General features: G+C 42.4%; 2 long non-coding RNA genes across 2 annotated transcripts; both read right to left on the bottom strand.

Moving 5' to 3' along the window:
- Positions 1-2,617: 2,617 nt before the first annotated feature.
- On the bottom strand, positions 2,618-4,102 carry LOC121716067. Its single transcript, XR_006033750.1, has 3 exons — positions 3,752-4,102; positions 2,931-2,996; positions 2,618-2,745 (listed from the first exon to the last, which is right to left on the bottom strand). It is a non-coding gene; the product is annotated as an uncharacterized LOC121716067 (long non-coding RNA).
- A 7,007-nt stretch (positions 4,103-11,109) lies between these two features.
- Positions 11,110-13,107, bottom strand: LOC121716066. Its single transcript, XR_006033749.1, has 3 exons — positions 12,588-13,107; positions 11,852-11,964; positions 11,110-11,167 (listed from the first exon to the last, which is right to left on the bottom strand). It is a non-coding gene; the product is annotated as an uncharacterized LOC121716066 (long non-coding RNA).
- Positions 13,108-25,875: the final 12,768 nt, after the last annotated feature.

Genomic DNA, 25,875 nt, shown 5'->3' with positions numbered 1-25,875 from the left:
ATGGAGTTGGTGAAAAGTAAACTTGCCGCAGGTGAATTCACCGTCGCTACTACAGGAGTGGGAAAATCAGAGGTCTGGAAAGTGTTTGGAGTGGTGCTGGATTCTGATGGAAATTCTACAGGTTATGGGCAATGCTGAAAATGCAAGGTGCTGATGAAATATGTGACCCTGCAAGGCGAAACCAGTCGCTTTGGTAAAATTTACAAAATTAAGTTATTGTGCTCACATGAACGGCCATAAACTAAGCTTTCCAACAACATGTAGCCTATATCGAGGGTGTTGCAAAAAGCATCGCTAAGATAACCGCATCCAAAGTTGGCATGGTTCTTCCGTCACCATACGCCAGAAGATGAGAAAATCACCGTTTTAAGTAAATTGTCACGCTAATGTATTGAATCTTCACCTAAATAAAGTCAGGGTTTAACAGTCAAAATGTATGTTTTACGTCGGGCCGCGGGCCGGGTTCAGGCAGATAATTCATGTTGATGTGTCGGGTTACATCGGGTCCGGGCTTTAAAAGCCACGGGCCGGGTCGGGTCGGCTCGTAATTTTCAGGCCCAGTGAGAACTCTAGCTCAAGGGCACTTCAGCCGTGCCTACTGGTCGGGGTTCGAACCGGCAACCATCCGGTTACAAGTCTGAAGCGCTAACTAGTAGGCCACGGCCGCCAGTTGGAAGACACCAAAAAAAGACCAAAAAAGAAATACTCATTTTAGATGTCCTTCTTCAGTCCTTCTTTTCAGTGTGGAGGGACTAATAAAGCAGTCATGGGCCACTCTGAGTGATGAAGGCCACCTGTGAAGTGCATTGGATGTCTTACAGTCTAATCAAATACAGAGCGATGACAGGCTGTGATTGGTCAGAGACTATAACTCCGTCAAATATCAGTACGCAGTATGATCTATATTTTGGGTAATAATATAATCTCCTATAAATACATGTACTTTCTTGCATTGTATATTTTCAACATAAAGAATTACTGTTGTGAACCACATTTTCCCTGTTTAGCAATGTGTTGAGTGTACTTGGCACCTACAAGTGATATATCACTGTAGCCTACATACCACTCTGTCAAGTGGCATGTAATTCAGTTCAAGCATTCTTGTTTTTGTTTTTTTCTCAATCCAGTAACATGATTATGTGGAAATACTGGTTGTTGCCGTGGTATCCGTAAATGCATGCAGGCCAGTGCTGGTCTGGGTGACATGCTGAGATTCTGTAGATGATGTGGGCAGACAAGCCCATGCCTGCAGCCCGAGCTGTTTATTCTTAGAGCGAGAATAAATAACCTCTGGAGCAGCCCTGGTGTAGAGACGTGCCGGCTGGATCCGCTGGCCCCCTCACCCAGTCCCCTCCCCTCCCCACCCCACGACACGTTACACTGCAGAGGGACAGGCACAGTTTCACTTGAGCATGGAGTACGGGCCTTGTTGTAGCATAACTGCCTCAACAACCACCAGCACCCACCATCACTCATCGTGCAGTCAGGAGGCAGCGGCGCGCTGATGAACAGTAAGAGGCACGGCAGAGACAGTGGCTCTTAAAACATGTCAGTAACAGCACCATCAGGGAGCCAAGAGTTGTCAAGGGCGATCAGGTCTCCGTGGGAACACTAACAATACATGTCATATCACGAAACGGTGTAGGGTCATCAGGCCAGCCTAAGGGGAAATATTCCCTATCGGACATGATGTCCACTAACAGATCATCGTGTCAGAAACAAAAGCCTTTCATGAATTATTATTCCTTCATGGTCAACGTACAGTAGTATAGTCAAGGTCTCCCTGTGAGCGTAAACAAAGAAGAGGAGGTGGGGTACTACTGGTACTACAGACGCTCTTGGTACAAGCCTTATGGAGTGCAGAGCCCATAGATGCCCATAGATGTAATATTATCAAGGGCCTAGAGTTAATTATTGGTTTTACAACACTTCTGCTAGCAACAAATGCTTCTACTGGTTAAATATTAAACATTCTGGTTTGTATTACAGTTAAACTGCCCCATTTCAGCCCTCTCTGAGCAGTCATTATCTCCATTCCTCTTGCTCACTGCTAGGTGTTGCGGTGGATTGTGGAGATGCAGCTAGTAAGGTGTGGAGTCTTCTCTACGGTTCCCACAGCCATGCATTCTAACTCCACTTTTCACTTTTTGTACCCATCAGTTGTGTCTTTATCTACATCTCACATGCTGAGTGTTGCCTTGGGCACATTCTTATCTGACCCTCGTCTCCTTCCAATCCCATAATTTAATTGGCATGTGTCATGGAGCGGAGGTTTGCTGTGTGTCAGCTCTTGTTACTTGTTGTTTGTAGGCGACATGCTTTTAGACAGTAGCCAAACATGTTTAATTTTTGCCTGGGCAAAAAGCCTTGTTGTCCTCATCTGTGTGTTGGCATTCTAGCTTATTTGTGTGTGTGTGTGTGTGTGTGTGTGTGTGTGTGTGTGTGTGTGTGTGTGTGTGTGTGTGTGTGTGTGTGTGTGCATGTTTATCTGAGTAGTTCTTACATTGTGAACGCTTGTACCTACCTCTGCTGTTCTTCCCCCGGAGAGGAAGATTGTTATCGTAATGCAAGTCACCTGGATAAATAACATCTAAATAAGAAGACTGGGAAACAAGGCTTCATTCTGAGGACTGTGTCGCTCCACTCCCCACACTGGGGTTTTTAATGAGCTTTGCTGAGAGGGGACTTTCCTCAGTATGACCTCTCTGCTGCCCAGCTCTAATCCTGCTGGAATTACTGTTTGCCCTGCGGAAATATTAAAAGTTAATTTTAGATCAGACCCAGCAATTAATCCAGCCCCTTAGTAAAACACACCAGGTACTGAATGAGGATTAGGCAGCTCCACTGAAACACACACACACTCACACACACACACACACACACAGTATTTAATTTACAACAAGGAGATGAAGACGAGAAGATTTGCTTACATCTTAGAATCCTGCAGCGGGCTCATGGGAGGTGAATTATGTTCGGTCATGTTAGATGCCCATTAGCTGTAGAGATAGATAGAGCAGCACTGTCACTGGGGGGGGGGGGGCTTGAAGGCTTCCTAGAGTGATGGAGGGACTAACCCAGTAGAACTGGAGCTGTCCCACTGTTAAATCAGTCCACAATAATGATGAGTATAGTATATATATAAGTATAAGTATAATGTAATAATATAAGTATAAGTATAATGATGAGGTGTTGCTAAGACTAACTGACACCTCAGACAGAGGTTATCAACATCTCATATATCTATGCAGCATTTATCTATAACTGTCTATCTTTTCCTTTTACTTTATACTGTATGTAAATGTCAGTGACGTACACCACTTCAAAAATCAAAGCGGTAAACAGAAAAACAAACAAAAACACATAAGATAAGCATTGATTTCTGACTAATTGGACTGTTTTATAAAATGCATTAAATGTGTGACAAAAGAGGCTGGTGCATAAATTAATAACAGTATCCATCACCTTCCATATCGCGCACACACACACACACACACACTCACAACAACACATATAAAAACACCCACACACAGACATCCACACTGGTAAGCACCACAAATTGCAACACCGTCACACACACTTCACATTCTGTTGAATAATACAAGCACTCTCTTTGACCAGGTCAAGTGAGAAATGTTTCATAACCTTTTTGTACATGAAATGCACTTCATCAACTACCCGAGCAGGATTTTACAGATTCACTGGCCGGTGAACAAGAGCTGCGTTTCCACTCATAGCACATAAGGGCACTCACCATCCAACTCTCTCTCTGCCATTACATCGCAATCACTGCACTGTATAGGCTACTGTCACTCGTCTGGGTTTGAAGGGCCTCCTTCAGTGATTGGCCAATACGAGTTGATCACCATGGCGTCTGAGGCCCGAGCGGAGAGCTAGGTAATGAAATTGAGGAGCCAGAGGCACAGTCTTAATCTGGTGAAGAGTCAGGCATGTCACGGAGGAGAGAGAGGGGGAGAGAGAGAGAGGAGGGCACCAGAAAGAGAGAGGGGAGAAGAGTGACCCAGCATGGAGGGGATGAACGCTAAAAGCAGCATTAGTCTGAATTGGACAGGAGTAGATTGGTTGAGTGGAAGCCATTTTGATCTTGATTCTCTTCTGTTGGAGGACTCTTTGCTCCATTAAAAAATGACCCTCTCATCCTCAGCTTTTATAGTTACTAACAGTCAGAGCAGTTATATTTTACAATTAAAATCCAACAATATTACTATCTTTAACAAAACCAAATAAATCACTAAAGTGTTCCCATTTATGGAAACATTGTGCAGCACTTAAATGCCCTCACTTGTTCCAAACTCCAAATTTAGCATGTTCTGAGTCCCTTGCCAAGGCAATCAACAGGGGACTTCCATAAGGTTGAGTGCAGAACTGGTCTAGGCTGTTAACAGCCAAAAGGATTCTCCGCCCAGAGGGTCTATGAGAGTCTTTTTTTCTATTAAGTTCTTTTATAGAGAACATTGATGAAACCAAAAGAGGTATTTGATTATGTTGCATACGCCTGAAAGACTTTTCACATAGGGTTCACTGACAAGGGCTATGTGTACATTTCCCAAATAGATTGGGAAATGCCTTGCTCTAGCTGACCCTCTCTGGTGGGGATGCTAGTTTGCCCCAGTTTCCAGGAGTGCTGGTGGTTTGGAGCTGCCTGGATCTGCCTGGTAACAGACAGGGTCCACAGCACCCTCAAACAGCTCACACACAGGCAGCTGGCCACTGGCCCGTTCCACTGACTCTAGAGAGTGAGAGAGAGAGAATCTCTGTTATTGTGTGTGTGTGTGTGTGTGTGTGTGTGTGTGTGTGTGTGTGTGTATGCATGCATGTGTATGGCTCACTGGAGTAGTGTGTGCATTTGTCATGCTTTTACACAAGGGGATAGACAGCAGGTCAAAAAATAAATGAAATGGGAGATTTTGTCGAATATATTTGTGTCTCTCTCTCTTTGTGTGTGTGTGTCTGTGTGTGTGTGTGTGTGCAGCGCATACATACACATGTGTATAAATTTGATCTAGCAGAACGGTGACTGGTGATCAATGCAGTTTTGCATTGTTTTGCATTTTTATATGTGAGCGTGTTCCAGTTGGCCAGCAGAGGGGCAGAGGCCAAGGAGAGGAGAGGAGTGAGGGGACGAGCAGCCTACACACAGGTGGGCCAGACATGCGGCAACAACAACAACAACAACAACAACACATTACATGGCAAAACAGTGGACATGCGGCAAAACAGTGGACATGCGGAACAACAGTGGACATGCAGCAAAACAGTGGACATGCAGCAAAACAGTGGACATGTGGTGAGACAATAGACAGGTTAACCTGATAACTGTGCAATCCAGGGTTGAAAAACGAAATAGTATATACTGAAATATTCAACCAGATGGTAAATGGTAGACATGTACATTGTATTCAGTCAGTCTACGTAATATAGCACATTTGGATTATTATTGTGGTTTTAGTCGAGGAACAAACATGGGGTAAGGGTAGATGACACAGATCTGAAAGACTGGGTGTATATGGATTAGTTTGAGGAAGCAAATATTCAGCATTTTATGAGAAAAAGGAAATTTAAAGGAGTGGAACAGGGATGAAGGGCTAAAGAAATTCACAAGAAAACCAGGGACAGAGAGCGAGTGAACCATGTGGAGAGAGAGAGAGAGAGAGAGAGAGAGAGAGAGAGAGGATAAGGATCCCCAGGTTTGACCTTGTGTGTTGAGCTGGGGGTCTTTGGTCTCTGTGAGGGTCCGCCTTGAGCCTGAGCCAGAGTGTGTAAGGTGTGTGTGCATGCGAGAGGGAGCCGCGCCGCCTCAGAGCATTAGCCAGAAGACGCTCCAGTGAGCACCACTGAGCTCCACGGGAACTTCCTCATCAGCCTGCTCCTCCTTCACTCTTCATTAGCCTCCACACTTCCTGTCCTGAAGCCATCCCTGCCTGCGTCCTCCTGTGTCACCTTACTCTGCCGCTAACGCTAATCACTGTAGTGCCAACACGGAAAGGTTGACAGCGTTTTTCTGGCTAGCAACATGGACCAGTCTAACATTAAAGGATGAACATTCTGAAAGTCATCCCAGTTTGTGTCCGGGATGACCTTAAGCAGCAGCTAATACTCATTAGCATAACTTTATCCTGCTGAATTTTACACTCTTTTACTGGCCTCTCATGTATGATCAAACCTCCTAGTTTTAAGCTCAACCACTTGACCAGGCAAGAATGCCTCCTATGTCGCTAGGTCACCTCTAAGTGCAACCTAATGCTAATTAGCATAGCACTAGATAGCATGCTATCTGATCAATCTGCCCAGTTACTGTCAGGAATCCACACTATGCATATTCCTTTGCTAGATCTGAGATACCTAAACTGAAAATGAAAAAATAAGCGAACATAACTTTGTCTCATCCTGCATGTCATTTCTTGTCAACCTTATCCTATTTGTCACACTGTTCATCACTTTTAACACCCAAATCTGATGCATTACACAGCCTCCTAAAAACGGCATTCTACAACATATGGAAGAACAGGAAAAATGGAGGATGGCTGTACACTCTATGAATGCAATCTTTGTGTATGTATTGAAAAAAAGGGGCCTTATAAACACCAAATGAACAGAGCGCACCCTCTGATAACAGCTTTGTATCTGTTTCAGGCCAGGGGAATCATGTGCCACACAATCAATAGAGGTTGTGCTCTGCAGTAATCATGAGCGTAAGTGAGTGTGGCGCTGGGGGAAGAACAGAGAGCTCACCCCTGCATATGGATCTCTGGCCCACAGGGAGCTCAACAGAGTTAGCCTCTGTTTGGGGGGCCTATTAATTGCTCACATTACAAGAGGCCCAAATGACAGGCAGGCTGCTGCTGCTGCTGCTGAGAGATGTAGCGGGGATTGGGCCCTGCGCTTCTGAAAGCAAAGGGGAAAACAGCTGATGCCATGGACAGGGACTATAAATAACGACTGACATTTAAACCCCTAGCTTAATGTAAGAGTATTTGCAAAATTAATTATTTTGTATTGTCATTAACTTCACATGACACTTTGTTGAGTTGTTTCAGATGTCATGCTTTGTTCCCTGCAAATGTGTCTTTAATAGAAATTCTGCCTGTGAAGTTTGTGGCTGACTCTGGTTTGATTTATGTAATAGACTGTCTGAAGTTTATTATGCTCATCTGTTATTTAAAGCCACTTTGCCTCGTGGTGAAATATACTCACGTTCCTTTAAGCTGCATGGGAAACTAGTGACTGTGCCATGGTCTGCTGTTGTATTTGTGCCCAACACAATTTCATAGCACAGGGTTACTGTTTTTATGTGTGTTTTAACAATTTATTTTTATTGAATTGTGTTGAATGGCATGTACAATATGTAATGGATATGTTAATGTCATTGCAAATAGTCAATATTACATACAACTAAATTGTTCATTGTCCTGCCACATACTGTAACGTTGCTCTCTGTGATTTAAAGTTGGTAGTATGTGTTTATTAATTATTACTAAATGTGTCAAAGGGTCACCATCTTACAGAGTTACCACCAGCCACCATTCTCTTCCACTGGCAGAAGTCTTCCCAACTGACTGTACATCAAGAACCATCTAAGCCAATTCATCTCCACTCTCCAGCCTCATCCCTCTTTACCACAAATGCCAGGCTTTTAGACAGCTAACTCCCCATCTCCCCAAATAAGCTCCCAGGAGAGATGGAGAGAGATGGAGAGAGATGGAGATAGGGAGGGAAAGGAGCCAGATAGGGAGCCAGACAGAAGGGGCATCTCTCTATCAGAATGCGAATGGTGTATTGCCTGCTGGCTCCGTTTGGTATTGGGTGATTGGGATGATGACCTGACCTTAAGCATTCCTTGAAGCTTTTAGTCAAAGTTGAACTTCTAGTTAGAAAAGTTTTGAACAGTTCCCAGATTTATTAAGTCTTTTAACTTTTTTTCTTCTCAAATGCACCCCCATCGCTGCACTATCCCCCACCTGCATTGCCCTGAAACCACTCATGGCAAATCAGTTTGAAACTAAAAAGTTAAGTGGCCTGAATTCCTGTGATATCATTAGACGATTGCTTAATGTATCGCCGCTCTCTTGAAATGACAGTTATTTATTAACAGTGTCTCTTGTCCAAAGTAATACATCACGCCTCATTCAGAGCTAAGCAATCCTTCATCCCTGAAAGGATAAATACTCGATGCAAGGCTGAAAGGTTTAATTACTATGGAAAGATGTCAGACTGATAAGTTCCTCTAGAAGGTTCTTCTGTTCATCTTAATTACTACTGCTGCAACTTTCTGAACTTTCCTTACATGGAGAAACATTAGCTACAACATGTAATAAATCTCTATCCTCTCTGGAGGAAAATCTGATGACAGCAAAGCAATGTTTACTTCAGGCAGATGCATTTCTGGCTGGAACTGTTGTTTCGGTTAGCATCCCGCTATCAGGCCTGTTTACTTGGCATGTCCCAGACCACACTCTGCCAATTTTGCTATCAGAGTCGCTGGTGTGGCCTTCTGGTCACAATATACGTTCAAAGCACTTTCTGCTCCCCGAATTCCTTAATGGTTATCGAGGAAGTGTAATGGGCGCCTGAGGATTTCCTTTTAATGAATTATAGAGCCATACAAATGTGATGCCCGTGTCACTTTCTGGGCCGCCACTTAAAGCTGGCCATTAGTCTTCTTGCATTATGCTTATGACGGGAACAAATTGATCTGATTTGTCAGCTCCCCCTGGAGAATCTCCCAGAATATGCATGTTTCTCACCGAGTCCCGTCTGGGGCTCTCGTCCAGCCTCGGCCTCCGACAGGCTGCCGGCCTCAAACGTCACCCATCACAGCGCCTCTCAGAGGAAATGACATCATGGCCATGGAGGACAGGCGTTTACATCCATCAGAAAACATGACTCAGAGAAATCTACCTGGGACTGGATGTCAAACAGTTGAATTCATGTTGATGGCCTTTTGAGGCTTTAGATGGAGGTCACTTTGACTGGTTCTAACAGAAATGCACTGTACTACGTGCAGTTTTATTCTTGGCTTTGATTCAGAAACAGGGAAAGATACAGTCATGACAGCAGAGGCCTTTCACAGTGTGTCCCAAACTTAACCTTTTTGATTTTCATTAAAAGCCAATCTTAGACTAGACAGATGCCAATCAATAGGGATGAGTTTATGAGGACAGTGTGGGAGAGCTGAAACACATTTGATACAGTGTTTCAGGCAAAAGAGAAGATTGGTAAAGAACGTGCCCTTCCTCACCCTTCCTCATCCTCCCCAGCTTGTGCTGTGTGTGTCCCCCGATGTTTGCACGTCTCTCTCTGCATGAGTAACTAAAAGCTGCTGTGGAATTTCTGTTGTTTTTTGAATTTACTGTAAATAAAGGGGAGAGTTTGCAGCAAAGATTCTAGAGCGGAGCTCTGTTCTAGAATCTTTGGTTTGCAGTTTACTTTCGTCTAACAGGTCTGGCCCATAGACTGTAAAAAATATGGACAAAGCGTCTGTGACGTCACCCATAGATTTTCTGAAGAACGGTTATGAAGCCGTTTATGGGGGGTATGGGCGGCGCCATCTTGGAAAACCTTGGGAAATCCTAACCGAGCAAGCCGGTGAACCCGCCTCGTCGTCAGCCGAGCAGCCTCAGCTAAGCTATCTGTAACGTTAGGCCTACAAGATGGACTGGCACAGACGTTGCTGTAACATAATTTGCTGGTAAGTTTGATCTGCTAACGTGAAGTTCATGTATGTTTCTTAATGCCATGTTCAGACACTTTTTAATTTTGTATGCTGAAAGGTATTCGGGTGAACGGTTGAAAAGAATCTGCAAACTCAACTCTTCATTCTCAATGAAGAGTTGAGTTTGCAGATTCTAGCTTCTAGGTAAAATAAACTAACGTTAGCTGTCCCTCCCTTGCTGAAGTTACGGTAAAATAACGTAGAGTAATTTAGCAGTTTAGCGTTACAGGTTCAGCAACTCATACTGACAAAAATGTATCTTTGCCTTTATTGTTTTGTGATTAACGTTAGCATCTCATATCCTCAGTGGCAGCCATCATTGTAACGTTAATTAATTTACGATAACATCAGCCAGCTCGCTGTATTCTGTCAACGTGTGGTGTGAATTGATAACAAAATCGTAGTAGGGTGTTAGTTAACTTGTACATCATGAATTCATTTTGATTAACTCTTAATATCACGTTTTGAAATCGCTATATTGCTCTAAAGTTGTCAGTGGTAGCTTGGTCTAAGATGACATTGACATTTTTCATCGGTGGCCATTTCACGATTCAGCGTTCATGTTCGGTTAGCTTGCCTTATTTCCTTCTTTTCAGGCTATTATCAAAACGTTAAATCCAGTTACAGTGTCCGGTGTTTGGCATAACAATGCCAATATTAGTGTAGTTTGTCACTGAAGACCCATTTCAAATCGCTCAATAGTACTACAGCATTGTACAATAACTGTACTTTTGTTGATTACAACAAGTAGTGTTGGTTTGCATTATTGTATTATCTTGTAAGATATATAGGTACTAATGAAAAATTTACCTTTCTATTTTGGCAGTTCGCCATGGGGAGGAGGCGGCAAGGAGGTCCATGGGCTCTAACCTGGGACTAGAGGTCCAGGTGAAGTGGTTTGGCTGGGGTGTGGTGATATTGAACCCATTGAGACTATACAGTACATTTCACTTTATGTCTATTGATGGACTGTTACACCTACCCTTTACTTATGCCAAACCCATTTCTGTTCTTTACATATCAGAAAGCAAACTTACTGTTGATGGCACTGAACTTGCACTTGGAAATGTTTATGGAACTTTTCTGAACTGTGAATTACATTAAAACTCATGCCAAACCAATTTGCCTGTGCTTTCAAAAACATTTATACAAATCCGTCCGCTTCAGTCAGTAGGTTGAATTGAAGACCCAGATGCAGAAGTAAAGGTGATTTTTTACTTGTATATCTTGAGCATTACAGGTAACCACTGAATTTGTGAAACTAAAATAACAAAAACTAATATGTTCTAAGCTAGTACATAGTCAATACATATTAGATCACTTTAAAGACACAGATGCAAATGCTGTAAATAAAGGTGAACAAAGTCCTTGAAATCAGAAGCTGCCACTGCTCAATGACTTCTGCCCCATCTGGTAGGATTTCAAAATGTTCCAGATCTGAAAACAGAAATATTGGTATATGTCACATCCTTGAACTTACTGTAAACTATGAACAAGTGCTCACAAATTAAGCTAAAAAAATATTTTTTATGTGGCAATCATAGACTGAGGAGGCAATATATGACAACAACGAAGTAAGATTTGCAGACTCACTCCCAATATTTATAATGAACAACAAACTCACAGAACACTTAGCTGAATGGGGACAGGACACGCATATTCAACTATTGCACATGCCCTGTTTATGCGGGCAATAAGCAAAAACAAATGTGGTATTTAAAGTAATGTAGAATAAATATTTCTTTTATTTTTGTGTTTTCAGTGAAACAGTGTAAGCTCATATCTACACCCTATTGAGGTAGTTATTGACAGTTAAGCCAAGGTCCAGTCAAACAGTAGCCAGCCACTGGTGCCATATTGTTTAATTATGCAATCTGTATCCAACCAAAACCTGCTGATTTGAAGGCATAATACAACTACTTTCTGTGTGTGACTTATCAAAAGATGCTAATGATAAATTATTTTGATAGTTATTGCACAGATGTGCCCTGGACTGCTCTAAATAAAAGGCCACTCTAAATGTCTGAAATGCATTCATGTTTGTTCAGTATATGGTAACGATGTCTGGAATATACAACCAGTAGGTTGCTCCAATTAAATGTATGAAAAATGTCAAAGTACCATGGAATCAGTGCTGAAGTCATGCTTCTGAGTGTCGACTGCACAGACGAGAATTGAAGTTAGGAGTCCAGAGCCCTCCAGCACCCAGCCTGTCTGGATTACCTACAGGGAAACTTTGCATAGACAAGAAGTGTTCGTTCAAATTTGTGTTTAACAAATAAATGGCATCAATAAGAGTTTCAAACGTCAGTTATAACTATCGCTTGTTATCACAGCTCCATGTTCAAAGTATACGGTCAATGGTTCATAGCGGTTCACAATTTTGCCTCAGCTAGCCGACAACAAGCCTTTTAACGTTAATGCTTCGGCTGAAGTTTTTTTTTTTTTTTTTTATCTTAAACGTGACAACCCAAGGACTGTATAAATTGTCAATGGACTAAGCATTCCAACAGAGCGTATTTACAAAAGTTTTTTTTGACGAGAACATGCTTTGTTGCCCCAGTATGTTTGTGAACTAACGTTAACTTTAGAGCTGTCTGTTCATTGACTCACACCTGGCTAGTATGACCAACGTTAAGCTAACTCATAAAGGGAGCACAATGGTTTTCACTAACGTTAACTTTATTCAAGTTAACTAAATGTATGTGTGTGCTTCTGCCATTCGGTCATCATTTTCGACATTAACTTATTTGAGGCGATATGACGCTAACGTAGCCTAACGTTAGTGCCCACTCGATGCTAAATAATGCTAACATCTAGTGCTACGTGAAATAGTAGTGGAATGAATGTCACTTACCTGAAAAAACTGGAACGAAGTCTTCTGAAAGTGTCGGTTAGTAGGCTTCAATTAATAGCTTAGCAAACCATTTTATGTCAGCTTTTTGAATAAAGATGTTCAGAAAGGATGTGGTAACTTTGTGTATAATCATGGCTGAGACGTCAAAGTTTCAGGGTTTCCACTTTCCACTCAGCTGGCAACGTCTGCTGCTGTATGCCTCGACGTCAGCCGTCAATCAAGCCGACCACGCCCTTAATTATTCATATATTTTATATCTAAATGTGATCTAAACTAATGAGTTAGAAAAAAATTCACCCCCCTCACAGTTGTCAGGCACTGGGAAACTACCGAAAAGTACAATAAAAGTCCATGGGACCAGGCTTTAAAAACATGTATTTACGCTGTGAAAACGGACATTTTAACATGGGAGTCTATGGACATTTGCTCGCTTTTGGGACCAGTCCCTAGCGGATTTTCGATGTATTGCAGTTTTTCGAACTTCCGGGTAGGCTTCATTGTTCAGATTAGAATGTTGCCGCTTGGTCTGGACACAAGTGTGTTACAGAGATGGAATGCTGCACCTTGACCCGGTGTCCCTCTCACTGAATGCCCTTCATTCACATATTTATTCTGTATTGTCATATCATTTTAGCTACTCTCCGCTCACTATAGCAAAGGGCCGAGCCAAGCCTATTGTGTGAGTTTGGCCTAAGGGTTGCCATCATTCATTCTTGGCCTGCATCCTAAATTCAGATGTGGAAGGGATTGTCATTGTTGCATTATACTGTACTCTACACCAAAATAACACACAGCCCCCAATAACACAATTACAGATGAGTGAGATGTCCTGAGTACACACAGATGTTCGCAACGGGTTATACCAAAGAATGGCATGCATATACCCACACACACACACACACATACCATATAAACACATTCAGATGCCTAAACACCAATCTGCGGGATGACAGAAATATTCCTGCAGACTTGATCATTCCTGTGACCGGCTTGGTTTGGATGGAAGTGAGCAGCCCTTCCTCCATTTGTCCTTCAGCTCATTGTGCTACAGTGTGTCCAGACACCATGTAAGGTATCTCAGACTAACACACACATACAGACACTCACACACACACACACACTCTTTCCGAGCCCATTAGTTGCCATCAGTGAATCTTTATTAGAACTTTTTTTTTGTCACTAGCTCTCATGCTCCCTCCCCAATCACTCTCTCTTCCTCCCAGATTCATCAGACAAGTAAAAGGTTCTCTATCCATTTGAAATTCAACAACAGAATGCCTATTAAACGCTAAGCACCCTCCCTTGAGGAGGAAACTGGCATTTAACATTCAAGCCCAACATTTAGTGCTGCGCTCCCAGGGAAACAGAAATCTCTCCGAAAATGGCAAAGCAAATGTCTTGAGAGAGGAACGCGACTGTCGGCGCGCATTTTAACTGCACGGCCAATCACCACGCTTTATTTAAGTGCTGCCATGACAATCAGACAGCGGGGATGAGAACGTACCTCCCGAGCCTTCAGAGTGGGATGAGAATGGAATGGAGAACGAGCCGAATGCGGCCGACAGTTTGTCTCACATTTGTCCCTCTCCTCCATTCGGGCGGTTTGGATGATGATGAGGAATCCAAAGAATGGCTTTGAAAGGACGTGCATTGTGTGTGGTCGGCCTTTTCCGAGTATTGTCTCTTTTTCTACCCTGTGGAAGCTGAGGAACACTTAAACAAATTAAATGATTCACTGAGTGAGTTGTTCTACATCCCCATAAAAAAACACAATCATGTTTATTTAACTATGTACTATTATAATGACTTACACCATGCCATGCCTGTACTATATAATGTCTTACACCATGCCATGCCTGTACTATATAATGACGTACACCATGCCATGCCTGTACTATATAATAAAGTACACCGTGCCATGCCTGTACTATATAATGACGTACTGTACACCATGCCATGCCTGTACCATATAATGTAGGGTGATTATCAGAGCAGCAGTGGCAGTGCTCTGATAGTGGACTGAGTCAGTGTAGGGAGAAGTGACTAAAGGTGTTCACTGAGCATCCTGTGAGGCTTACAAAGAGAGAGGCTCACAGTGGGCAGTATAACAGCACGAGCACACTCATAACAACTGGAAGGACGGGCCACTCTTGGCCTGCATAACCTTGAACATGAACTGCTTTGTTTGTTTTGTTCAAACAGCACTCATCTCCTTGTTGTTTTCCACTCACTGCCCTCTTTTACTGGATACTTGTTTACTCAGATGACCGCTATATATATCCATGAAGGAGTTGTCCACAGTAACCCTACATTTGAAATATTCCTAGGCAACAGGCACCTCTTGTCAAGTCATTTCAAGTCAAGTCATTTTTATTTATATAGCACATTTAAAAACAACAGGAGTTGACCCAAAGTGCTTTACATGCCAATGAGAGGTTAGGCAACAGTTGAAACATAAAAAGGGGCCCAGGGATACACAGGTCTGACTAAGAAAATATAGAAAAAATAAAAGGAAAATAATATTACATGAGTAGAATTAAGAAGTAGTACATTAGAAAAAAAATAAAAATAAATAATAGTAGTAATAATAATAATAAGATCAGTAGAATAGATAAAGTTAAAAAATATAATATAAAAATAAGAACATAAAATAAATGGAGTAAAACAGGTCAAATAGAGTAAGCAGGATATATATATTAAGATAAATAAATAACTAAAAGTAAGTGGTAGATAAGACACAGGGGGCAGAATTAAAGGTTGTTAAAAGCAAGACACAGGGGGCAGAATTAAAGGTTGTTAAAAGCAAGAGAGAAAATGTGCGTTTTTAAATTAGACTTAAAACTAGCAAGGGTAGTTGAGGACTTAATGTGGGGTGGGAGGGGATTCCATAAGTTTGGGCCAGCCACAGAGAAGGTCCGGTCACCTTTTGTTTTGAGACGTGTGCGGGGGACAGTTAAGAGTTGTCTTGAAGATGACCGGGTCGACCTAGAGGTAGAGTGTGGAGAAAGGATTTCAGCAATGTAGGGGGGTGCTAGGCCATTAAGAGCTTTAAAAACAAAAAGTAAAATCTTAAAATCAATTCTAAATTTAACAGGAAGCCAGTGCAGCTGAGCCAGGACTGCTGTTATGTGCTCTCTCTTTTTAGTACCAGTAAGCAATCTGGCTGCTGCATTCTGGACCATCTGTAATTTGTGAATGTTAGATTGGGTCAGTCCTGTGTATAAAATATTGCAATAATCGAGTCTGGAGGTAATAAAAGCATGTATAAGGGTTTCAAGGTCGTTTTGTGATAAAAAGGACTTGAGATTAGCTATGACTCTGAGTTGATAAAAGCCACTTCGGACCACACTGTTGATTTGTTTATTAAAATTTAGAGAGCTATCCAGCATGACACCAAGATTTCTAACCATGGAGTGCACATTTTTTGAGAGTGGACCAAGAGTACTGCTGAGGCTGGTGACAGAGGAGGGTGGACCAAATATGATTATTTCAGTTTTGCTGTCGTTGAGTTGTAGGAAATTGCAGGCCATCCAAGATTTAATATCATTGAGGCAGCTATGTAGTTTATTTAATAAACATGGGGTCTGAGGAGCCACTGGGAGATAGATTTGGGTATCATCAGCGTAGCAGTGGTATTGGATGCCATATTTATCAAAAATGGAACTGAGGGGCAGCATGTATAGAGAGAAGAGGAGGGGGCCAAGGATTGAACCTTGGGGGACCCCACATTTCATGGTAGCAGATGAAGATGAATGATTTCCCAATTTGACAGAAAAAGTATCATGGCATCTGTCCAAACCAGAAGACAAAGATGAACGATATTATTGTAAAATATTACATTTCAACATGGGCATATGTTTTCCAGTAAGTGACAGACTTCCACATCTCTGCAAGAGCAGCCCTTGAAATGTGCAGCTGGTGGCTCCCTGGTGACTAGGTAGTCTTCGTTCTAAGTGAGAATTATGCTGCAGAGCCTGGTGCGCGCACACACACACACACCAGAAAGGAGACACACACACAGTTTTCTCTTTGTGAAGATTGATGTTCGTCCTTGCTGTTTCCTGCCATGTTTTATGGTGTCAGTGAGTGGCCTTGCAACTGAGGAATGCCCAACACTTCTGAAGTGTCAAGGTCAATTAAGCATCCTTCCATTATCCTGTTATAGATCTGCCCAAGATGCTAATCCCCCCCTCTCTCTCGCCATCTCTCTCTGTCTATGTATGTGTGTGTGCATACATGTTGTGTGTGTGTGTGTGTGTGTGTGTGTGTGTGTGTGTGTGTGTGTGTGTGTGTGTGTGTGAGAGAGAGAGAGAGAGAGAGAGAGAAAGTTGGAGCAACTGTGTCTGGGTGAAACAGCCTGGGTGGATGCCACAAGAGGAGGGGTAGAATCAGGAAAAGAAAGATGGTGTGTGTTTGTGTGTGTGTGTGTGTGTGTGTGTGTGTGTGTGTGTGTGTGTGTGTGAGAGAGAGAGAGAGAGAGAGAGAGAGATGGGGGGCAGTAAAACTTTCCAGACGGATGAGTCAGAAGACAGAGTGAAGGGAAGCAGTGGCAGCAACTCATCTCTGAGCCAGTTTGTTTGATGACACTTGCATACACAACAACTGCTACCCTTAATGGATTACATCTCTTGATCCTATTAATACATCAAATACATCTTAAATACATCATACTGGGAACAACATACTGTTTTACATGATGAAGCTATTAAGTAATGAGACTAATGCTGTAATTGAACTACTGTATAATAAATACAACTAACATACTGTACGCATGACAATCTCTTTATTATGAGGTTACTGTATGTCAACATTTTTTATTGTTGGTCTTAAGGAGCTGCATCAACCCAGCCTTTTACCACTCATTTGAGGTGTAGCGCCACCTAGTGAAAGACGTATATGCAAAAATCAGGTGAAAAAGGTTTTGTTTTTCAGATAGTGCATGCAGCACTGTGTGGTGATCATATTATGTACCGCTATGCAATACATATAGTTTAATAGCTTGTACAGAGGGAAATATATGTCAAAAACTCAAATGGCCCCAATTTGATGGCCAAAGTGCAAAATGTGAAGTCTAACTGAAGGGAATTTAAAGGTGCTTTAAGCGATGTCACGCATTTTTTAGGCTAAAACATTTTATGTCACTTACTGCAAACATCACCTAACCAACCTCAAGCTGTCTGTGTCTTGAATACACTGTAAGAAAACGTGATCTCTGTGGACAGACCAGGCTCCAAAAATGGCAACAAAAACAACCTGGGCAAACCTAGCCCGTAAAAACATAACAAACTGTTCCAGCAAATCACAGACGAGATGCGCGTTTAGGAGAGTTTCAATTGCACAGGAGCAGCACGGGAGGGAGGGGGAGGAAGTAGCGAGCTAGCTTTCTGAAAGTCAACAGAAGTGACGTTACCCAGCATCGCTTAGAGCACCTTTAGTCATTGTGCTAATAACACAATGGGTCAGACATTAATCGCAAAAATAGTCATCACACGATAGCAATTGCTTATGCACGAGAGCTTTGCTTGTTGACAGACTTTGCATTTTGATCGCTTATTTAAATTAGGGCCCAAAATGTTTGATATCCATATATCTTAGTTCACTTTTGATTCTGCTACGGCCTCATAGTTTTTTATGTGATCTCTGTTGGTCCATTTAAATCCTTGATTTGGACGTGAGCCACACTCAGGTTGTTCTCATGAGAGTAAGTGAGTAACCCATATGCAGTCTATCCTCATTAGAAACACTTGTGTGTGTGTGAGTGTGTGTGTAGGAACAGTCTGTACATTTAGTTGAGCACTGGCCAGACTGAGAGGAGGTTCGCTGGATCGGTAATGAGCTCTGAGGCCTGGCTACCATGCTGAGGACAGCTCTCTGACTGACAGACAGCCGTCCAGACGTCCAGGGCTCTGTGTGTGTGTGTGTGTGTGTGTGTGTGTATGTGTGTGTGTGTGTGTGTGTGCGCGTGTGTGTGTATGTGTGTGCGTATGTGTATGCGTGTGTGTGTGTGCGTGTATGTGTGTGTGTGTGTGTGTGTGTGTGTGTGTGCGTTGGCAGCCCCTTGCCTCTCATACCTACAGCTCTGCCACTGTAACTGGGAGTCTGGGCCTGGACAGGGCTGTCTCATCCGCTGCCAGAGAGCCCGTGCTGCTTATTGCTCCAAGTCTGCTCTTCCTGCAGATCAAATTCAGAGTGAAATTCCTCCCTGACAGCTGGGGAGACTGCCACTGGTTCCCATTCATAGTGCTGTAGTATTATATGGACCAGTGAGCCCTTTCATGGAGAATATCAGGGAATCATTTTGTGCATGTCATTATCCTGCTTGTGCAAACAACACAAATGAGCATATCTACCAACAACAAAAATACTAAGTGTTTCACAAAAGTACTTCAAATCTAGTAAAATGTCTACTGTATATAGCCCATATATCCTAGAGAGTGACAACTGTAGGAATTTGTTAAAAAGTGCACTCTAAGAACACTAGACATTTTTTATTTTGTATGTCTACTGTATTAATTATGAATAATTTGTGTGTGTGTCATCTCTCTCCCTCCCCACTCTCTCTCTCCCTCCCTCGCTCTCTCTCTCTCTCTCTCTCTCTCTCTCTCTCTCTCCCTCCCTCCCTCCCTCTCTCTTTCTCTCTCTCTCTCCCTCCCTCTCTCTCTCTCATTGTGTGCAAGCATGTGTACATGTCTGTGTATGTGTATGCTTTTCATAACATAAATTTGACAATGATTATGCTTTCCCTAGGGTAATGCTCTTCTCCACCATACACCCTAACTGGGTTCCATAAAAATGCTGTCCAGGGATCTGTCTTTGAATGACATGAATGGGGAGTAGGGCAAGCACTTATTTTTTTCACTGGATCAACCTTGTTAAGAATACAAAGAAAACTAATTAAGCTACACTCCATAAAGCTTCGGCAACCGTACCTTTAGGAAAAACAAAATTAATAAAAGGTAGAAGATGTTTTGAAGCTGTAGTTTGTACACTCACCTTCTTAAATGAAATATCCCCAGGTTCCCATCAGAATTACTGTACCAAGACTCTTTTAAATATCTCAAAGAACATCTTGGCTCTGACACAACAAACCGTTTTAGCAGCTGATGTTATCATTGATTTAAGATGCAGTAATAGAACTGACATTCATTTAATACTCCCAATTCCCACTTGCATCTTGTACAGGGCTTGTGTCTGTGATTGGTGTTAGCTTTCCATGTGCACTGTCAACACCACTGCCTTCTTTCATCCCATTTTATGTCACCAGCACCTAATCACGCGCACAGCGCAAAACTCTGGAGTTGTTTTCATCACGTCGCCAAGGACACTGGGCCTGTTATGGCTGCTTGAGCCCTTCCGTGGGGAGAAGGGGAGTTGTCGGCCTGAAGCACACGCTCTCTGTCTTTTCACAGGGTCAGCTGAGGTCAGTTTACATTTGTTGCATACGGCAGAAAAAATCCCCTCAGAGAGGGAGGAAGAGATGTGAGCATCAAGCATCTTCTTCAACTCACCACATGAGGGGTTCCAGCTTGTGTCTCTGCTCAGTTTAAGGTTTGCAAGCGTTTTGGAGTCACATCAGGAAACATCCTTAGTATTAAACTAAGCAGATATTCCTCCTCTGTCTTACAGTGAGGCTGGTGAGTGATGTATGGGCCAAACCACAGCACCACAGAGGAAGGACAGGGGAAGAAAGAGAGTAGAAAGAGGAGGAAGAGAAACGGAGGAAGAGAAACGTGCCTGTTGAGTGACGCACGTGGCCTCCGGTGCTGCGTGGGAATGTGCAGGTACGGGGCCTGTGGCTGGTGCGTTGCCTGGGAGACGGACTGGGATGCGTGGCGCTCCCCTTGCAGCAGCCCCTCCCCTGGTGGAGCCCAGCATGAGGAATGAGGCCGCCAACGACATGAGACTCCAGGGAGACACCAGGCCACGGTCAGGGTCACACCTTAATAAAACCTGAGAGAGCGCCTGAGCTCACTCTCGCTCTCGCCTGCATGTCACTCTTTTGCCAACTACTTCTTTCTATTAAGTGTCTTTCCAGGATTCCTTCTCTTTCTTGTCCCCTATTCCTTTATTTTTTTCATTCTCATGTTCCCCCTCCATCTCTTTTTTTCTGGGTCAATCCATTATTTATATTTAGCTTCAAATTGCTCTCCCAATATCTTCTCATTCCTGTGTCCCACAGAGAGCAGTTTGTCTGCTGACATTCCTGAGGGTCTGTTTGTTCATTTGATTCATTTGACATTTGAGTTTCCCCCACACAATTTCACTCATGCCTAATTTTGCCCTTCTTTCCTCTGGTACTTTTTCTCAGACTCTCCCCTCTCCGCTTCAGGGCTCTCTCTCTCTCTCTCTCTCTCTCTCTCTCTCTCTTTCTACCTCCAACATTCTTGTACGTTTTTATGCCATGCTGCACTGGGATCTTTGGGGAAATCACCTTCTTACAGGCCTCACAACGATCGGACAAGCAGTATCTGTGTTCCAGCTGTCAGTGCTGGCCACTAGTGTATCTCACAGTGTCATTTCACCCCCCCCCCCCCCAACCCCCACCCCCACCCCCCAGCTCCCCCACCATCACTGCTGTCATTGCACATGCATATTGGGGCTCTATAAAACACGCAGGATGCTTGCAGTGATAGGGCTACAGCTTTTGCTGCCGTTATATATCTACAATATAAATGACAAGGCTGCGATTGAGAAAGAGAGTGAATATTATACATGGCTCTGCTGTCAGTGCTGCTGTGACATTTTCAGCTGAGGTGCTGCAGGGTCAGTGTTTTGTATCTGGGGGGTGGGGAGTGTTGGACAGCAACATGGTTACACTTATTGTGGTTACATTTATAATTCACTAGGCTGACATAAATGTTTAGTAAATACTATGTTTATAAGGTATTACATGTCAATGTTTTTAATCTTTCATTTTAAACCTGAATAAGGACAGATAATATTAACAACACACATTTACATAAAAATAGACATAATGAAAATACATGAAATAGACATAATACAATCTGCAATTTAACAACATAATAATACTTGTTGAGTCAATGTTATAATGTTGAATTATTTGACAAAAATATCTTATGAATCTAATAACTAATCGGTCAATAGTAGGCCATCAGTCCGTAGCCCAACACTTATGCTATTAGAGATATCCCATGGTGCAAAACACCATCAGCTTAGCTGCTAGCATGCACCACTGCCTGCTGTGTAACTGAGCATTGCAAAGGGCACTGAGACCTCTCACAGGCATGCAGCCTGTCTCCAATAACACGGATTAGGCTGGAAGTCATTTTCATACCTCAATTTCTGCTCTTTCACTATTGATTCATTTTTCCATTTTACTGGTATTCTGAGAGGAGATGGGAGTGCCAGGGGATGTCAGGAGCTCAGCTGAGTGAAGAGGGATGGCAGGACTGATGAGATGGGAAAGAGGTTGAGGACGAGACGCGTTCTGAAGTGCACTCTCCTCCTCTGATCACCAAGAGGAGGCACGTGTTAACAAAGCTAGGAATCTGCAACTCTGTGAAATAAATTATATTTGTGTTGTGCAAGAAACAGAAATGTCACAAGCCTGACATTTTTCGAGTGGCTGGTTCTATAATTGCTTTATTAAATTCCTTTGTTCATGTTCACAAAGTCACAGTATCAGTAATATGGCGTGTGACTGCCTGTTCTGTATTGTAGATTAAATCATGACCCAAAAGCATGTTTGCAATTTATACTTTGCAGCCCAATGTCACTAGTGAGTACAGACTAAAATACGTGGGCTGATTCTTTCCTTACCCCTGATAATGGTCTAATTAGTAGACTTTCAGAGAACCGAGAACTTAACTTTCATATACAGCATGAATGATGTCTGAAATACCCCAGTGCAGCTGTATCAACAATGTAAACAGCTCTAATGAGGTCTTTTTTTACCTGCACTTCTGGAGTCAGTTATTTTCACAATGCCATTAATAAGAGGAGTAGAAATTGGGCTCTGACTTAATTAATGGAAATGCCGGGCTTAATTAATGAAACTGGACACCCTGCCTCTCCCTCTGTACCAGTACCTTGCTGGTTGAAAAAGTGCCGGCTTTATTCTGCTCCTACCTTAGAAGCCAGCCTTCCTGTCTGGAAACTGGAACAAGCTGAAATGTATTTAAGGGCTTCATAAATAAATATATAAATATATAAACATAAAGGCCACTGTCATACATTGTAGAACTCAATAAAGTTGACTTAAACAGTGGCTTTACCCATCAAAAGTGCCCGGAGATTGTGTTTGCATCTGTATTCGGTTGTGTTTGGTGCATGACAGCATTTTAATGTAGTAGTACAGCACTGCAATACTTGCTATTATGTCTGTGATGTGCTGTGTGATATAGTGTTGTTGCGATGTGATGTGCTATTATGCCTGTGATGTGTTGTGTGATACAGTGTTGTTGCAATGTGATGTGCTATTATGTCTGTGATGTGCTGTGTGATATAGTGTTGTTACGATGTGATGTGCTATTATGCCTGTGATGTGTTGTGTGATATAGTGTTGTTGCGATGTGATGTGCTATTATGTCTGTGATGTGCTGTGTGATATAGTGTTGTTGCGATGTGATGTGCTATTATGTCTGTGATATGCAGTGTGATATAGTGTAGTTGTTTGACACACCAATACTGTACAAGTAGGCCTACAGTTCTTTTATTGTATTTTCAAATCAAACCTTTGAGCCCATTAAGTAATCCATGTATCAGTCAGATGAAAAGGTAAACGTGTATAATTCCATATTTATTTCCACCCTCGTCGCTTTAATGCTTTAGTGGGTTAAAAACAGCACTCTCAAAAAAACATGCCCAGTGCATTAATGCCACTTCACTCCAACCTGCTCTTAATTTACTGCTCCGGCTTTTTATTCCAATTGAATATCCGACAACATCAATGCATGCCTCCCATTTCCCTAACGGCTTTCCATGTTTAGCCAGGTTCACACCATTTTAAAAATTATTTATTCATTCAAACACCTCATAAGACTCCAGCCGCACATGGCAGAAAATCGATGAGGTCTAAATAAACTTTGTCGTGTTTCTTTTTTTTCTCTCTTCCACTGCCAGGTTGTTGTTTTCCTGCCTGGGAGTGTTAATCACACGGGCTGCTGTGGACAGGCAGTAAGTTCCCAGACGACTCATGTCTGCCTTTTAATATGGAACGCTATCCACCATATAGCTACCATTAATCACTCATGAGCATCTAATAATTCCTGCTGTTACTTTTAAGATATTAGGCTCAACAAACCCTTTGATATTGGGCCAAAGTGATATTAGCCGTCCAGCGCTGCAGTAAAAAAGTGACAGTCATAACTTTCATGTGAGCATAAAGCGAACCTGCGCTGGTCCACAACGTTATCACAACGATCAGGAGATCTCCGAGATGGAGGCCTCTTTAAGGAGGATGGAGGGCATGAATTAGAACCATGTTGCCTTCAGGGAAAGTTGAATCTGTGTGTTTTTAATTCTCTGATGGTCTTTATGAATTTCAATTCCAATGAAGATGGCACAGGGTTCAATGTTGGTGTAATGATTGTGAATGTCCCATCAGGGCAAAAGTACACAGAATTGTAGAGCTAAAAACTGATTATGCAATTTTACATTTGCGCATGTTTATTTGATTATACAACTACACATTTAGGATTATATGAGAGTGTGGAGTCCATCTACCCTTGTCTACCTCTCCTCCCATCCCTGTACTGCCTATCTTTCTTTCTCTCTTTCTCTCTCTCTCTGCCTCCTCTGTTTGTATACAAACTCAGACTTAATCTCACCCTCTTCCCTCAGTTAGATAAATGGGCTGCCAGTCATGAGATAAGTTTTCTTTGGTGGTGGTTGGTCTGTTCAGAACTGTTCCTAAACTAAGACAGAATTCAGCATGCCCACCTGATACACTCCACTGTAATAAGCCTCTTTCCCCTGCTGGCCCTCCAGTCATAGAAGTGTCTCCAGTGGCCTGAGCAGACCCCCCCCCCCCACACACACACAGAGACACACACACACACACACACACACACACACATCACTCTCTCAGCTCCCCGCTGGCCACACGTGGCTGAGAGGTGAGGAAGCAGTGGACTTCACTGTAGCCGCCGTGTTTTGCGCTAAACACACTGTGTGAACGAGAGGGCCCACTCTATGAACTCTCTTACACGCACACAGACAGACAAAGACACACACACACACACACACACACACACACACTTCTTACTGGTGCTTGCCCTCATTAGACCGACCTCTTTATCTCCATGCATACCACTGAGTCCGGACACACACCAGGCGTCAGACTCTGGCTGCCTCACACACACGTGAGTGACTTTGAAAAGAGTGTGCATTGGCAAAACACCACCTCGTGGTCTTCGTCTGTGGTCATTTTTTTGTTCTTTTGTTTTGGGGTCAGCACAACTGCTTCCTGCTGAGACTCATAGCCATGGCTGGACATGGAAAGTAGATCTAATACAATGCTGAGGGCTCTCATTCAAATCTTACGTCAACATGCCTGTTATGGGTTGTGCTGGGCTAACAAGATCCTTTTTTAATCACTAGCAGTTTTATGCCTACCACCAACTTTAACTGGTTTGACAGGAATGTGAACCTTCAGTTTTCAAGAAATTGCTTTTACATACCGGTAATGCATATTCTTAACAGTGCTTTGGATAAACATAAATTAAAATGTACATCCTAAATGGTCCAGATGATCCTATGGCATGGCAAAAATGTAAGGTTACACTTTATTTGACAGTATCGACATAAGAGTGACATGAGTCATAAACGTTGTGACATAACACTTCTGTTATAAGGTGACATTTGTTTTTTGTCAGGTTAGGATTTAGGGTTAGGGTTAGAATTAGAGTTAGAGGTTAGGATTAGGATTAGGGTTAGGGTTAGGGCTATAGGATTCATTTGTCATGACAGTGTCATATGTTCATGACAGTGTCATGTCACTCTTATGTCGATACTGTCAAGTAAAGTGTTACCAAATTTAATTGGAAATAACTAATTAACAGTTGTTCTAAAAGGTTAGTTGAATCATTGTATATGTATACCTTGCTGAATGGTAATAATAAACTGATCTTGTGATTTTTTTTAATGAATTGTGACATTATGTGCTTTGTGGTTCTACATTTTTATAATACATATACGTTATATTTTGAGATATAATAAAATAAATATAAATAAAATATAATAAAAGATAATCTCCAATGCTAAGCCCTGTGGAAAGAATAAATATTTAGAAATAAAGTTATCCTTGCAAATATTTGTACTGTTGATA

Source organism: Alosa sapidissima, chromosome 8, assembly GCF_018492685.1.
Source record: "Alosa sapidissima isolate fAloSap1 chromosome 8, fAloSap1.pri, whole genome shotgun sequence".
NCBI lineage: Eukaryota > Metazoa > Chordata > Actinopteri > Clupeiformes > Clupeidae > Alosa > Alosa sapidissima.
The sequence above is the reverse complement of the archived record's forward strand: the minus strand, read 5'-3'. Positions and strand labels throughout refer to the sequence as shown.